Source organism: Patagioenas fasciata, chromosome 1 (assembly GCF_037038585.1).
Source record: "Patagioenas fasciata isolate bPatFas1 chromosome 1, bPatFas1.hap1, whole genome shotgun sequence".
NCBI lineage: Eukaryota > Metazoa > Chordata > Aves > Columbiformes > Columbidae > Patagioenas > Patagioenas fasciata.
The window spans coordinates 207,662,056-207,676,999 of NC_092520.1; the positions used below are offsets into that span (position 1 = coordinate 207,662,056).

A 14,944-nucleotide genomic window follows, 5' to 3' on the forward strand; every position below is an offset into this window, starting at 1 on the left:
ATAAGGGATGTCTTTTTATGTCAGGCTTTATTTTACCATCACAGAGAACTGTGCTTTGCAGTTGTGTTCCCTCCATAGGATAAGGTCTATAGGGTGTACAGGTGTATGAGGCACCCCGCAACTGTAGGGCACATACCCATCAAACCCAACGTACAGCGTCCATTGATGGGTGTTTACAGAGAAGAATAAGGATGTACATCATAGTACTTCCCAGCAATTAACAAATTGTCTTCCTAAGCTAAAAGTTGCAGCTGGACCCTTGTGTTTAACATCCATGATGGGACTTAACCACTCTAAAATGATCTAATTCCTTTATCTATTTCATTTTGTATCACTTACACCTTGGACTCCACAGTATCTTTCAGCAATAGATTTCAGTTTAATCACGTATATATGAAAAGTGCTTTTGTAGGTTCCTTTTAAACTAATTCTTGATGATATTGTGGCATGCCTAATATTTTCTGTATTATGAGAAACAAATCAGTACTATTATTCTATTCCTTTTTGCCTCACTATTTGTGATTTTACAGACCTTTATCTTTAGATCCTCTTTATCACTTTTCCAAGCCCAAAATTTCTCTGTTCAGTTTTCTCTGTCTTGTGAAAACCCTTTTACACCTTTAATAATCTCTGCCTCTTGTTTCTCTCTTTTCTAGTTTTTCATGATGAAGTCATCAGCACAACACAATATCTTCAAAATACGGGTGCGCAGAGATTTCTGCACCAGTATAATGACGTCTGGATTTTATTCTTAACCTTTTCCCTTAGATTTCCTAGTGTTCACTTTGCCTTTCTCATCAGCACTAAGATTGAGCCAACATTTTCAGAAAACTATCCACAGTGTCTTCAGCATCTCCTTCATGACTGATATCAGCACCTTAGCAGCATCATTGCGCACATGTAGGAAGGTTGATTTTCCCCTCCCCGTGACTCTCTTTGCACTGACACTAAGTTTCCTCTGTCATTTTAATGCTATGTAATTCAGTGCCCCAAGACCTTCCTGTAGCTCCTCATGGTTGGCTCTGGAACTGGCTATCCTGAATGCTTTGTGCCACCTGCAAGTTGTGGCACTTGAGTGCCGGGGCTGGTTTGGAGCATGGGGGACAGCGAAGGTGGCACCACAGACTCCACTGTTGCTGTGAATTTGGCCTTTGCTCTCCTCCAACTTTACACGGAGGAGGCTGGGTATCCAAAGAGGGCTGGTAGAGGCTTGTTCCGTCCTTGGAAACAACAAAAGGGGAAGTGACACTCACGGCACGTGGGCTGCAAGAGGAGCTGTTACATATTGCTCACACAGTGGGGTTTTATGGCCTCATTAAAGGCAATGGGAGCTTGCCATCTGCTTCAGCAGGGGCAGCATCGAGGTATAAAAATATTACGCACTGTTTAAATGGTGCTTTTTCCTGAGTGCTGGCTGATCCTCTCTCTGATCCTCAAACTCAGTATGAGTTATCACTTCTGTTTTTCAGGAGGGAAAGCGGGAACTGAGAATAATGTAGGGATTTCAAAGATCATGACTGTCTCACATCTGGACAGGTGTATCTGAGTGGAGGGAATGAGAAGCAGATAAGGGAATTCTTGGCAGCCTGTCTTATGTGTCATCCCCTGTCAGCAGGTGCCCATTTCTGCCTGACTTTATGATGTCTTTTTCTCAGTCTTGCAACTCCAATGCTTCACAGCGAGTCTGCTGGGAAGGCTGTGAGCTAACTTGGTGACAGCAACAGTGAGACATAATTGCAGAAGCTGTAATAAGCAACATTGATTTTGAACACGTGAGTAATATTGACTTGGAGAGGCCATCTCTTAACAAGTGGAAGGACTAACAGGTTCCAAAGGATGGAGAAGTGGAAGTCCCTTTCTGGAACTGAGAACGGTAGGTTTTGGTCACAGATGTGAAAACACAGTCTGTTTCCAGCATCCTTTTTCTTAGTCCCATTGGCAGATAAAGGCACAAGAACTATAGGGCTCCATAAATGAATGAAGAATAGAGTGTTTAAATTGATTGATAGAAGAAGGGGGACAATGGACAGAGTAGTGTGAGTGGTGAGAGAGCCATGGTCCAGTGCTTGAGAAGAGGTTGACATCTGAATGATACAGAATTGTCAAAGGGGAAGAGAAAAAAGGTTTTGGTGAACCATGGCTAAGAGAAACTGGGAAAGATACAGTGAAAACATAGGACTGTTATTTTCCATCCATAGTTGACAGAGTTCCCTGTAGATCTATGGCTTATGGATGGATCCCCAGAAATCCTCAGGGGATTTTTTTTGGCATGAATCATATCTAAATAGAATGGTCTGAATGCCCTCTCCCAAAATTTCTTCAACACACCTACTCCTTCCCTTTTACAATCTTCTCTCTTTTATTCACAATGACACCTGTGATCAGTTCCCACGAACAGTTTTACAAGATTCCCATGGTGACACTACTCCTAGAAAAGGGACATGGAGGTCATGTTTGTAGATCTCTTTAAATAATATCGACTGGCACAAAATATGGGGGTAACCTGCAGCCTGTGATCAGGCAGCTCTCAGCAACCCACCTGAGAACCAGAGCAGGGACAGCTTGGCTAACACATGGAGACCAGCAAGATCTCACCCACAGGTGTAACTCTGCATTTGGCTGCAGAAAAAAAAAAAAGCTCACATTGCGGTCAGTTTTTTTGACAGGTAGCAAAACCAAAAACAAAGACAAAACTAAAACAAAAACAGCAACAACAAAACCCAACCGACCAACCAAACAACAACAACAAAACCCAACCAACCAACCAAACAAAAACAACAAATGAAAACCCCCAAAACAACAACCAAAAAAAACCCCAAAGACAAAGCTGAAACACCATCTCCCCCACTGTTTCAGGTCCACAGCAGCACTGCTCTGAGGTCACTTCAGGATCAATAGAGAAGTGCCACGGGCTCAGTGGGCTTTAAATTGGACACACAATTCACAAGACATTAGCTCTGAACCTGACAAGGTAGCACTGAAATTAGTCAAATGGTACACAATAGAAAATGGTCAAGTTGACAACTTATGCCTTGAAGAAAGGCAGAAGTGCTTTAATACTTCCTATATCTTGATGAGCAGCTTCCATATCTTTGGGTCAAGGATCCAGCTCTCACATTTGAGACTTGCTTGGGGTACCTTTCTGTCCTGGCAGACAGTCATAGAAATGTTTCTTCCCCAGGTGGTGCTGTAAAATAACTTCAGACCACTCACCCAAGCCCCAGAGATCAGCAGTGGCCTATGGATCTCCACACAGGAACCACTCACCCTGATATCCCACAGATATGTGGATTATAAGATGTGCAGTAATGCCACGGATGCCTTGCACAAAAATAAGAGGTTGAGCTTCTTTGCATAAAATCATATAGAAAGGAAAAGTAGGGCATCTGGGAGGAAAGAAAAAACATTTCTTACAACTCCCTAGTTGTTCTTTCTCCACGGCAGCAAGAAGGCTGCTGTATGCAACAGGGGTCTGCTGAAATGAGGGCATTCCTTCCGCACATGCATATTCAAAGATTAAAGAGAAAGCTTTGAAACATTTTCAGAAAAGGGGTCAATTATGTAGATTTTGCATGGCTTGTTATTAAGGCCAAAACTCACATTGTTTTCACAAGGGCTAGAGGATACCAAGGCAAAGGCCTGAGTCCAGATTTGCCGGGAAGAAGGGAGGGAGAATGAAAACATTGTTAATTATATCCTCTCAATAAATGACTCGTGGTGCTATGAATTCATCCCAAGAGGGTAATTTCAGGGCTACAAGTTGTAATATATATTACTGCTGGTCTAAGCAGGAGCAGGGAAGAACTCCGACTGTGGCACCTTTGATAGCTTTTTTTGCAGGGAAATCTACTTGTAACTTAAAACAGCCTATTCCAAGGAATACGATATCCTTCCCCCAATCTACCTGAATTCTTCGGCACCAACGCAATAATGAGTCGAAAGAAAACAATGGTTTCCTTGGACTTTGCAAACTCTTTGACAAAGTTTCTTACAAAAGCTGTTAAGGAAACCAGAGGCACTGGTTGAAAGGTAAAGTATTGTGTCATCGGTTAAAAAACTGGCCACGGCAAAAAAAACCCACAATAGAGCAGGAATGACTAGTTAGCTATTAAAATGCCAAAAGGCTAACAAAAGCGAACGTATTAGCCATCTTTTCATTCATAAATAAAAGGCTACATTTAGAGGAATTAAGACTATAGTATTTCTTTGACATCCAGCTAGAATTCCAGAAGTATTACTTTTCTCTAATTAATATCTTGCACATGCATAAGTTATTAGAAGGTTACTGAAAATGAAGAAAGCACTGAAGTAAAGAAAAAGGTGGGTTTTACGATTCCCTGTCCAGGGTTTGATGTATTTCTTGAGTCTGGGAAGGAAGGCTGTGCCTTGGTGTTGGAAAAGGGCTTTTGTGTTCATAGTTTCCACTGTCAAAAAAGAGAATGGAGAATGAAGAACAGGTAGGAACGATCAACGCTTTAAACCTGGACCAAAACTTCACTGTAGGTAAAGTGTTATATTTGGATAGCAACTGGATGCTGAGGAAAATTTTAAATCCTGATAAAGCACCTTGCTGTTCCATAGCTGAATACAAAATGATCATATACAATCACTTTTCAATTAAAAAGCATCTTTCAACTAAAGATTTAAAAGTCGTGAACAAGTGTCATTTTCTAGGAGAAAATAGCCAGTTTTCTCAAAAAGCTAAAACATTTGGGCCCAAACAGTGTTTTTCAGAGAAAATTGTGTCATCCTATGACAACACAGATTATATCAGAGGGAAAACATTTTCTGATCAGTTTTGTAGATCCTATTATTCCTGGCTTCTTAGAATGAATTAGCTAGGAGTACAGAAATGATGGGGTAGAGTTATAGCACTTTTCTTTTGGAAATGTCAAAACATTTTACAAAGGCGTTGATGTCTCTTTAGCATAGGAAGACTGAGGAGATAGAGAGCTGAAGGAGGTACCTAAAGGCAACATGAGACCCTAGAAGAGAACCTGCACATTCTAACTCTGTATGAGTGCCCTTTCCAGTAAATTGTGAGATACGTTATTATAAAATGAAAATCTCTGAGCTGAATTTATAGAACTGGCAAAAAGAGGCAATGAATAGTCACAATTAGAAAGCTAACTCTGACTTTTTCTGAAGAAGAAAAACATAGGACTGCCCATTTATCTCCAAATTGAATCAAAGACTATACAACTCTGCATGAGCATTGTTATTTTCCTTTATCAGTAAGGCATTGTTTTGTTGCATGAAATCTGTATGTTCAATAGATTTGATTTTCCAAGCAGCTGGGTTATCTTGCACTGTGAAGGCTCTCTCTTAATCTCAATTGCTGTGCTTTTCTCAGCGCCGTTCCCAGCTGTTCAGAAACGAGCATGGCACTTTCATCTTTCTTTTCGTGCTCTTATTAGGTGTGACAGTTTCAACAATACCCGTATGTAGAAAAATATGCAGGTTTTAATTTGTTTTTTTTTAATGTGATTGTCAAAAAAATATAGGCAGAAACATGTTGCTTTTAAATAATAGAAGTCCTGCCATGATCATGCAACAATGATGTATTTCCTTAAAAAGATTACTATGTTTTGGTTTTTATTTTTTTCATTTTGCTCTAACATGTAATTGCAGCCAAACCTTATTTATCCTCAGGAGACAAGGGAACAGAAAAGAGATGAAATATGCAGATTTGGGCCATAGGTGCTTTTCAAGTGATGGTGACACACAATTAGGATTAATGTATATATCTGATCATTTGCCTTCTGGTAAACATCTTTTGAGAGATTAGACTGTTGATTATCCACTTATTCCCTGTTCTGATAAGCCTTTTTTTTTGTATAAATAAACCCTCCCCTGGCATGAGGGGCCATGATTTTAGGCAACATCTGTTGGCCTGACTGGAGTACCAACACGACAAAAAGAAATGGGCAGCAAATCTCCTGAGGAGGATGGGATGCTTCTTTGCTCTTTGCTCTGAAACTGAATGGTGTTCAATGTTACAAGCAACTGCTTAGAAAACCAAGCTGGAAGTGCCTGAAAATTGGTGTCAACCTCACAGCTATCGTGGAGGCTGAGCATCTGCAATGGGAGAGACAGATCTCTCTGGCTGCTTTCAGCACTTGGTGTGTTGACATTTCTGCTCAAGTTTGCTCTCTTTCAGTGCAAAGAAGCATTTCACAGCCTGGTCCCTGTGAAAGCAGGACCGATGGTTTCACTGTGCAGAGAGAGCCAAGTGTGCTAAATCATGAGATATGACAAAAGTGGTGGCCATAGACAGCCTTGGCCCAGACATTTTGCTGCTTGCAGCCCTGGGGAACAGAGCGAAGGGAAGAGGGATATGCCAAGAAGCGGGAAGAAATGTATTCAGGAGGGAGGATTAGGTTTGCAAAAGTACTCACATTTGCATTTTCTACCAATAGTTACAACATGCAAAACAAGGTCCCATTTGCAAAGTTACCTGGGCTGCAGTGTTGTCAATGTTTTAAGTTAACAGGATGCACTTAAACCAGGGCAAGTATCCGCCCCTCTGCTCTGCCCTGGTGAGGCCGCATCTGAAGTGCTGCATCCAGTCCAGGGCTCCCCAGTGTAAGAAGGACAAGGAATTACTGGAGGGAATCCAGCAGCGGGGTACAAAGATCATTATGGGTCTTGAACATCTGCCTTATGAGGAGACTGAGAGATCTGGGTCTGTTCAGCCTGGAGAGGAGAAGCTGAGAGGAGATCTCATCAATGTTTATAAATATCTCAAGGATGGGTGTCAAGATTCTTTTCAGTGGTGTCCAACAATAGGATGAGGGGCAATGGGCACAGGAGGTTCTATCTGAATATGAGGAGAAACTTCTTTGCTTTGAGGTGCCAGAGCCCTGGACCAGGCTGCCCAGAGAGGTTGTGGAGTCTCCTTCTCTGGAGACATTCAAACCCGCCTGGACACCTTCCTGTGTGATCTGCTATGGGTGAACCTGCTCTAGCAGGTGGGTTGGACTGGATGATCTCCAGAGGTCCCTTCCAACCCAAACCATCCTGCGATTCTGTGAGCAAGAAGTCATCGCCCAGCCAGCCCTGTATTGGAGTCCTAACCTGGGGGCCAGGAAGTCCTGGGCCCTCTGTTCTAAATCCAGCATATTTCAGAGCTCTGCTAAACTTGGCATCACTCCATCAGGAAAGCAAGAGGAAGGTCTCTTCTCTGGACCACAATTGCTCTCCCATCTTTGTAACAAAATAGCTGACAAGGCGATAGTTTTATCTATGCAGAAGGAATGCACATTTGCTCTGGAAATGTCATCATCAGGTCTAAGTTAATGTCATTTGGGTAAGAGGGGGCTATTCATGTCAGCTGGAAATGCTGCCAACAAACTAAGACAGACAAGTAGGTATGAAGCCAGCCTACAGACTGTTCACTTTGGTGTATTTTCCTGCTTTCCTGTTGCAACCGTATTTATGAGACATGTACTGAGTACAGAATCACTGTGGACTCTTTCAACATATAACCAACTGAATATTTGACCCCTGTATTTTAGAAGATGTAGTGATACAGAAAATTTAGACACCTGGGGCTACACTAAGGACTGTAAAACATTTTTCTTTTCTATGTGAAACTTGGGAAAGCAGCTGATCTGCACAATAGCCTATTCTGGATTATTAAAGGCTTATTGGTAAATATTTGATCTACGGCCCAACCCTCCTGGGTTGGGCAGCCTAGGGCAAAAGAGGCCTTTGTCTGATGTAGCTTACTGAAGTTTTCTAACAAAACAGATTACAGGCAGAAGCATTATTTTGCTTGTGCAAGTATGCCTAAGGATTTTGCCTATATAAGAAAAAATTACTAAAAGAAAAAAGCAACCAAACAACAAAATACACTAAGCTACTTTTCACCAATGGTCTGAAAAATGACAACATTTCAAGCAGAAGCAGGAGTCCTGTGTTAGACTTTCTCTAGCAACAGATGAAAGCTTTCCCCTTCTCATGTCTGTTTGCTTCTTCTGCTCTAATTTACTGGTCTTCACAGGACAAATAATGTAAACCTCATATAGCCACTTTTGGTTTCTTTTTCCTTTCATGTTTTTTCTTTTAGCTGAGATTATTTTTCTAATCCGATATCACCCAGAAAAATGGGCCCACCAGCCCTGAGACTGGGGAATGGGTTTGGGTTCAGGGAGGCTGAGGGAGAACAAGAGCCCTTCTCTTACTGCTGCTAGATAAATCATCACACAAAACCACACTCTGCATGTCTGACATTAGTTCTTACAGGCTTCAGGACTACAGGAGGAGTTTTACTTGGATGAGATAATTTTACCTCCCATGTGGTTATCACTAGTGGGTAATAAATCCAACGATGTTTTTAAGTGACCTTTCAAAATGAGGACCATTTAACTATCTACGAGACACTGATCTAGAGTAAATCTATATAGTCTGTACATGGTTTTTTTTTTCAAAATCACAGATGTTAAAGATGTTCTTAAACTACATTAAAATAAAATTTAAAAATCCTTTAATAGATTTCCAGATTAACTATGTGGGGCCAGCTCTGGCAGGAATCACACCCTGAAGATGAGGATGAAGGCCAGGGTGCAGCACACTCGAGGAGGTGTTCCCAAGCCCAATCCCACCCTTTGAGGAGCACTACAGCAAGGTTACTTCAAAGTACCATGGCTGGAGGAAGAGTAACTCCAAGGGAAGAAGCAGAGAGACTCATTGTAGGGAAGAGAGGGGCCAAGACAGGAATGTACCCCCAGTTTTGGCTCTCCGAAAGCATATTCATGTAATATCAGTGATGAATAATAGCAATGGGACAGCACCAGGTGGGAGTAATTGCTTCAGTATCAGTGGTGGCCTTGCTGGAGAGCACTGCCATGCAAAAGAGAATGGAGTCAGCAAATATCTGAAGAAAACGTTTTTGGTGATCACAGGCAAGAAGTGGTTCAATAGCTTCTCCTGAAATTAGACCCATTGCTATTGCTATTTCATTACTATTAAGAACTTACTGCTGACACTATTTCCTACAATTTATGTGCTTGGGTCACTTAACCCAGGAGCAGCAACGATCTTCTTAGCAAGACCCTGCCCACACCTGATCTGGGCCTGGGACCCCAGGAGCACCAGAAACTTCCACAAAGTCCAAAATGTGTGGTTTCCCTCAGCTCATCCTAAATTTGAACACCAGCAGCAAGCTTTCTGCATCCTGATATGGTTTTCTACCTGGTTTAGTTCCATGTCTGTGACACAGACAAGGAGAATTTGCTGCTCTCTTGGACATGCAATAGTTGCTGGGCAAGGCAGTAGAGTGGTGGGCTCCACAGCCCACTGGTGACCTGGTGCTAGGACAGGCTGGGCTGCCCAGATAAAGATGTTCAGTCCATGTGGCCTCACTCCCACCTTTCCATAATCAACTACAGATGTAGCTGGTATTGGTATGGATGCCCTATTAACAAGTTAAGCAGGACTATGAGGAGCATCTTGCTAGTGATATTTTAGTTAGGGGGAAAAAAAAAAAAGTGTTTCTAAAAATGTGTTTGTGCCTGGCAGGGTTGCTCTGCAGAACTAATCCTTTTCATTTCTTTTGCATCTTCCATCTGTGATTTCATGGTTAATTGACTTATCCATGCAACGTTGCTCTGAGGTACAGATTATCTCCACTTTCAGAGTGATAAAACCGAGTGCGTAGGGGTTAGCGACGTAACTTGCCATAAACCCTCAAGGGATTGCAAGGCAGGGAACAGAGTAGATCCAGGTCCCTGCTCTACACCCCCATGGTAGGCTCCCTCTCCCCATAGAGATGCACAAGAAATCATGCTCCACGTGGGTAAGAGGCACATACTGCACTCAGTGGATCACAGCATTGCATAAAGTATTCAGCAAGGATTTGCTGATTCTGGCCAGGGAATGGAGCATGGAGCTGTTCTCAGCCCACACGTGAGACCTGAGGCACAAGTCAGGCCAGCACTCATGGAGAAATGCCATAACCGCAGTCCTGTGTTCAGTCACCCCAGCATCGATAACCCCACCGCAGCACTGGCTGTATTGACCGTGCTGATGCTTTGAAGATCAATGTTTGTAACAACCCTGGGTACAGCTCTTCAGGAGGACCAAAGCTCAGTCTTCCAGTCATGAGGCTGAACTTCATGCCCCTGGAAGCTGTGGTAGACTTTTACCTGTTATGGGTTAGAGGGAGACAAGTAATGCATACTTTGGATTATGTCTGTGTAACTTCTGTAAGGCCTAACAGAAGGCAAACATCAGCCTCTTTTGAATCAATAGGAGACAACCCCCATGCAACAGATTTATTTCTTTGATTAAAGGAAATCCTTCCCTATACCTTCAATTGTGTGTTTGCAGAATGATGCTTCCTTTTGAATCGTTTTTAATAAGCACAGTAAGGTAAAGAGGAAAGGGTAGCGAAGAAGTGGTGGTTATGTTGCAAATGCAATAGCACATAAAAACAGGGTGAGGAAACACTTGGAAAAATTGAGTGTCCAGCAGTCATTACATCCAGGTGATGCTTAGACTTTAGTGTAAAGTGAATTAGCTGATTAACTTATTGAACTCCTGTCCATTACCTTTGCAAACATAATGCACAACAGGTAGGTTTCGGGCAACTGGTATAATTTCACCCCATCTCCTCAAACCACAATTTCTGGCTTTTGCCCCACATTGTAGATCATCTACTTTTATTTTAGAAAGTTCAGCTCTGCCAGCACAGTGACTGCCTTTCTTATTGCATGCAAGATAACTCAGATGGGCAATTAGAGTGTTAGGATAATGAGCAGAAACCTTAATGAGGTGTTGTTTTCCTTACTTCTGCAAGGATTGCAGCATGGGAAACACATAAAGTGTATTTCTGTAAGATGGCTGGAACACACATCACCTTATCCTGGCACAGGTCAAGGGAATTAAGCCTTAGAAGTGTCAGTTCACTCCGCTTACTATAGAGAAATGATAACGAACCAGCTGAGCCATGACACCATAGACATTTGAAGTCAGCTGAAATGAATCCCACCTCTGAAGATTAACCTGGCTCAGTGAGTTTTGTTGTCATTTCCAAATAAAGAAAGACTGGGGTTTCTGAATTTTAACACCATCTAATAGTGGCATGAATACCAGCATCAAATATTAATTCAGATGAGGCTTTGATGTAAGTGGGGATTGTTGCTTAGGCTGAAAACAGGCTGATGATATGTATTCATTATATGTAGAAGCTCTCCTGTGCCTTGCTGGAGATGCTGTGCCGACATGACTATTTTACATCTTTATTGACATTCTGGGAGATGGTTAAATGTCCCATTAGCCCAGTAAAGATGGGGAAATAAGACAGTGAGGAAACCTAGGATCAAAAATGTTCTTAGAAGAGTATTTATATGACTGTGGTTTGTGCAGTGAGAGGAGCGTCTAGAAAGAGCTACCACCTCTGCGGACACTTAGGGCCCATGTCCCAGAGAGCTGAATCCTGGCAGTGAAAAGGTTTGGGAGGACCAAGAGTTTACATGAGCTAAACGGGCTAAGAAAAGTAAATAAGCAAGAAAGCAGGAGGTAATCTCTGGCCTCTGAGTTGCTTTAGCTGTCATCTCTTTCCAATGCAAATGAAACCTTGCTCAGAAACCTTCACAGCTGCGACACTGTGGTGGATAGCTGATTAACCAAAGGACATCCCCAGAGCGGCTTGGAGAAGAGAAGCTGAGAGGGGATCTTATCAATGCCTGTAAATATCTCAAGGGTGGGTGTCAAGAGGATGGACCAGACTCTTTTCAGTGGTGTGCAATAGGGTGAGGGGCAATGGACACAGACTGAACTACAGGAGGCTCCATCTGCATATGAGGAGAAACCTCTTTACTTTGAGGTGCCAGAGCCCTGGACCAGGCTGCCCAGAGAGGCTGTGGAGTCTCCTTCTCTGGAGACATTCAAACCCACCTGGACACCTTCCTGTGTGATCTGCTCTGGTGAACCTGCTTTAGCTGGTGGGTTGGACTGGATGATCTCCAGAGGCCCTTCCAACCCCAGCCATTCTGTGACTCTCTGAACTGGGCAGCTGCAAAATTCTCCCTCAGCCTTCACCCTCAGAGGGATTGAAACTGGTTGCTCTTTTCATTTGGGGTTCTGATTTGCTTCAAAACTAACCCAGACTTTAGAAAAGATGAAAGAATCTCAGCATGAAATAGTATTTTACAGGACTGCTTTTGAGCAACCTCAGATAATTATTATTATACTTTTGTATTTTGTCAACCTTTTTCTTCTCCTTACCTCTGTCTTCTATTTCTGCTTTATCCCAAGCACTTCCATTCATTCCCTCCCTGTCTCCTGTTCCCAAGGCCAAAATGACCACAGTCCAGTGTTTGTACAGTAGTAATTATATTAAGCTTCAGAGAAATGATTATTTCTTTCCTAATGCCTCGTCTGCCCTGCAAGAGCTGGGGCTCCTCTCCCAGTACACACAGAGATGTGTCTACAGAGCGTCAAGTGCATTTATGAGCATTTGCAGAGTATCTTGGAGTCACCTTGCATCAGAGGTTGTGTTTTTACAGACACAAAGTGGCTATAATCAGGTTTCTAACTGAGAGCATAATAGCTGTGCTTTAGCAGAGTTATAGCTTTGAGAAGCTGTTTAATTTGACATAGATATTAACAGGCATGGCAGTGGAGTCCTTTACATCAGAAAAAACCCAGCTTTTCTTATCCTGTTCTGTTGATTTGTTCTTGCAAACCAAACACATCCAGTGTTTGTTGCTTTCTACACTGTAGTGAACATTGTGTTGTGTTTGAATGGTTACGGAAGTGGAGGAATAAATCATCTATCTGACTGTTGAAAATGCGTACATAGACCTAATGCTCTAGTAAAAGGTTTTGTATGTGTTTTGACTGTTAACATCCAGAATAGCAAATATTTCTAACAGCAAAAGGAAAATATATTTCCAGTTACTGTTTAGGCAAGAAAGCCCCATCATATTTCCAGCCAGCACACATTTTGTAAAAGGTTAAGCAACATGCTCAACCTTGTGGCTGCACCTGCTGGGAGCCTGCATAGCCGGAGGCAGAGACTCTGGACAGCAGTTATCACCTCTACAGCTCCCATTTTTCATCTATAGATCCTCAAAACATTATAGATGCTCCTGGAGAGCAGGAATAGAGGCAAGGAGAAACAAGGCAGTCAGAGCCTTGCCTAGGTCACCAAGCCAGAGCCTGGTCTTGGGGATCTTGTTGAGGTAAATGACCTCTTCCTCAAACATAGCAGTCCTCATCTCTGCTGGGATGGTTTATTTGCGTGGTCAAGAGGCAGCTTTTCCTTCCTAAACTACCACACTGACTTAATAGGAGTCATTATAATAATGGCTGAGATCATTGATGTGTTGTAGAGATAAATGCCTTTCAGTTGTTGGAGGAGGATGGACAGAGTCTGATGGCTGTGCTAAGCAGGGCAGGATGCTAAACTGGCTTTGCTGTATATCAATCTCTCTTAGCCTTGTATAGCAAATTGATATCTTCAGATATGACTTTTTGATGTCTGCCTTCCAAATCTAAAAGGCAGCTAAATCGATCTTATTAATACCTTGAGATTCAATATTCATTGCAGTGCTTTGCTTTCATGGAAAACACATAACCGTTCTGGAAAAAAAATCACATCATTAGAGCTTTAAAGACGAACTCTAGAAAAGTAACTAGGGTTTCTAGCCCTCACAAGAATTGGTGCCTATATGAGGTTAAGCTGGCAAATACTTTTGACAACGCTTACTCATGCAAATGCTGCATCAGTGGAACAGCTTGCAAAGAGCACGAGCCTACCCCTTGTTTACTTCCCCAGAGGAGAGTCCCTCTCCCTCTGAAGCCACAGGGCAGATCTCAAAGGACTGCACCAGCAACCTTGGAGAGGAAAACCATTCTCTGTTTTGAAAACACACCCTACAACCAGCAAACAAATAAACACAGCTCTGGTTCCTCAGTGCTGCCAAAACAACACACCCATTACAGCACTGTTCCTCCCCTTGCATCACAGACAAAGCTGCCAGCTGAAATCCGCCTGTATCCTTGATGCCTTGGAGTGGTACCAAGCAGGAAGCACATAGATAAGCTTTTGGGAACCCAGCAGCTTTTTCAGGGCTGTGAGGCTCAAAAAAGACCCGAATGCCTTGCCACTGGCTAGTAAAAAGAGCACACTTCACTCTAAAAATCATTGCTGAGAACATGGCATTTCTGAGAACAAAGCTTTTCTTATAGCAGGAGATGATTTCAGAAATCTGAGATATCACATTTTTTAACCCTGTTTGTAACTTAACCTATAGCTGAAAAGGAGACTGAAGAGGTAGAGCCGTCTCAGAAAAGATGCACCCAGCCATCAGTGCAACCAGCAACCTGTGTCGTGCTGCATCCTCCCCTCTTGCAGACAGGAGTCCTTGGACAACACTGCAAACAGCACCCAAATAGGTGGGCACCCACACCCCACGCCACTCCAGCCAGTGCGGGTCATGCTTCCTCTTTCCACCCTCAAAAAAAAACCAAATCAGCTTGCTTATCAGCAGGAGGTGCTCAACCTGCATCCCCTGCACCTCCCTGGCAGTAGCGGGTGGGACTCACCACCATGCCCAGCACCCTTGACTTATTTTAAAGTGTATCATACAAAATGACACATAAAAAGACAGAAAGAAGGAATTTCAGGACATTTTCAGGTGTGTGTTTTTCCTGGATGAAGGAAACAAAGTTAGATTTATTTTTTTCCACAACACAGAAGAACAATGGTTGAAAGCAGCTATTTTTAATGATGTGGGGAGCAAAGCCCTAGAAGGGGCTGGTTCTTGGAGGGCATAATCAAATCTCAGCCACTTTTACTGAACCTGCAAAGAGCCTGCATTTTTTATCGCATCAGCAGACTCATAGTAAAAGTCACAATCTAAACACAGCAGAGCCAGGCTGGAAAACTGGATCACACAAGCCTCCCAGTTCCCTCCCAGACCACTGCAGGCAT

General features: G+C 42.7%; 1 protein-coding gene across 1 annotated transcript in view; it reads left to right on the forward strand.

The window, feature by feature from the left end:
• FRMD4A (FERM domain containing 4A) overlaps positions 1 to 14,944 on the forward strand; it is a 388,388-nt gene that overhangs the window by 72,480 nt on the left and 300,964 nt on the right. The window lies entirely within an intron of this gene.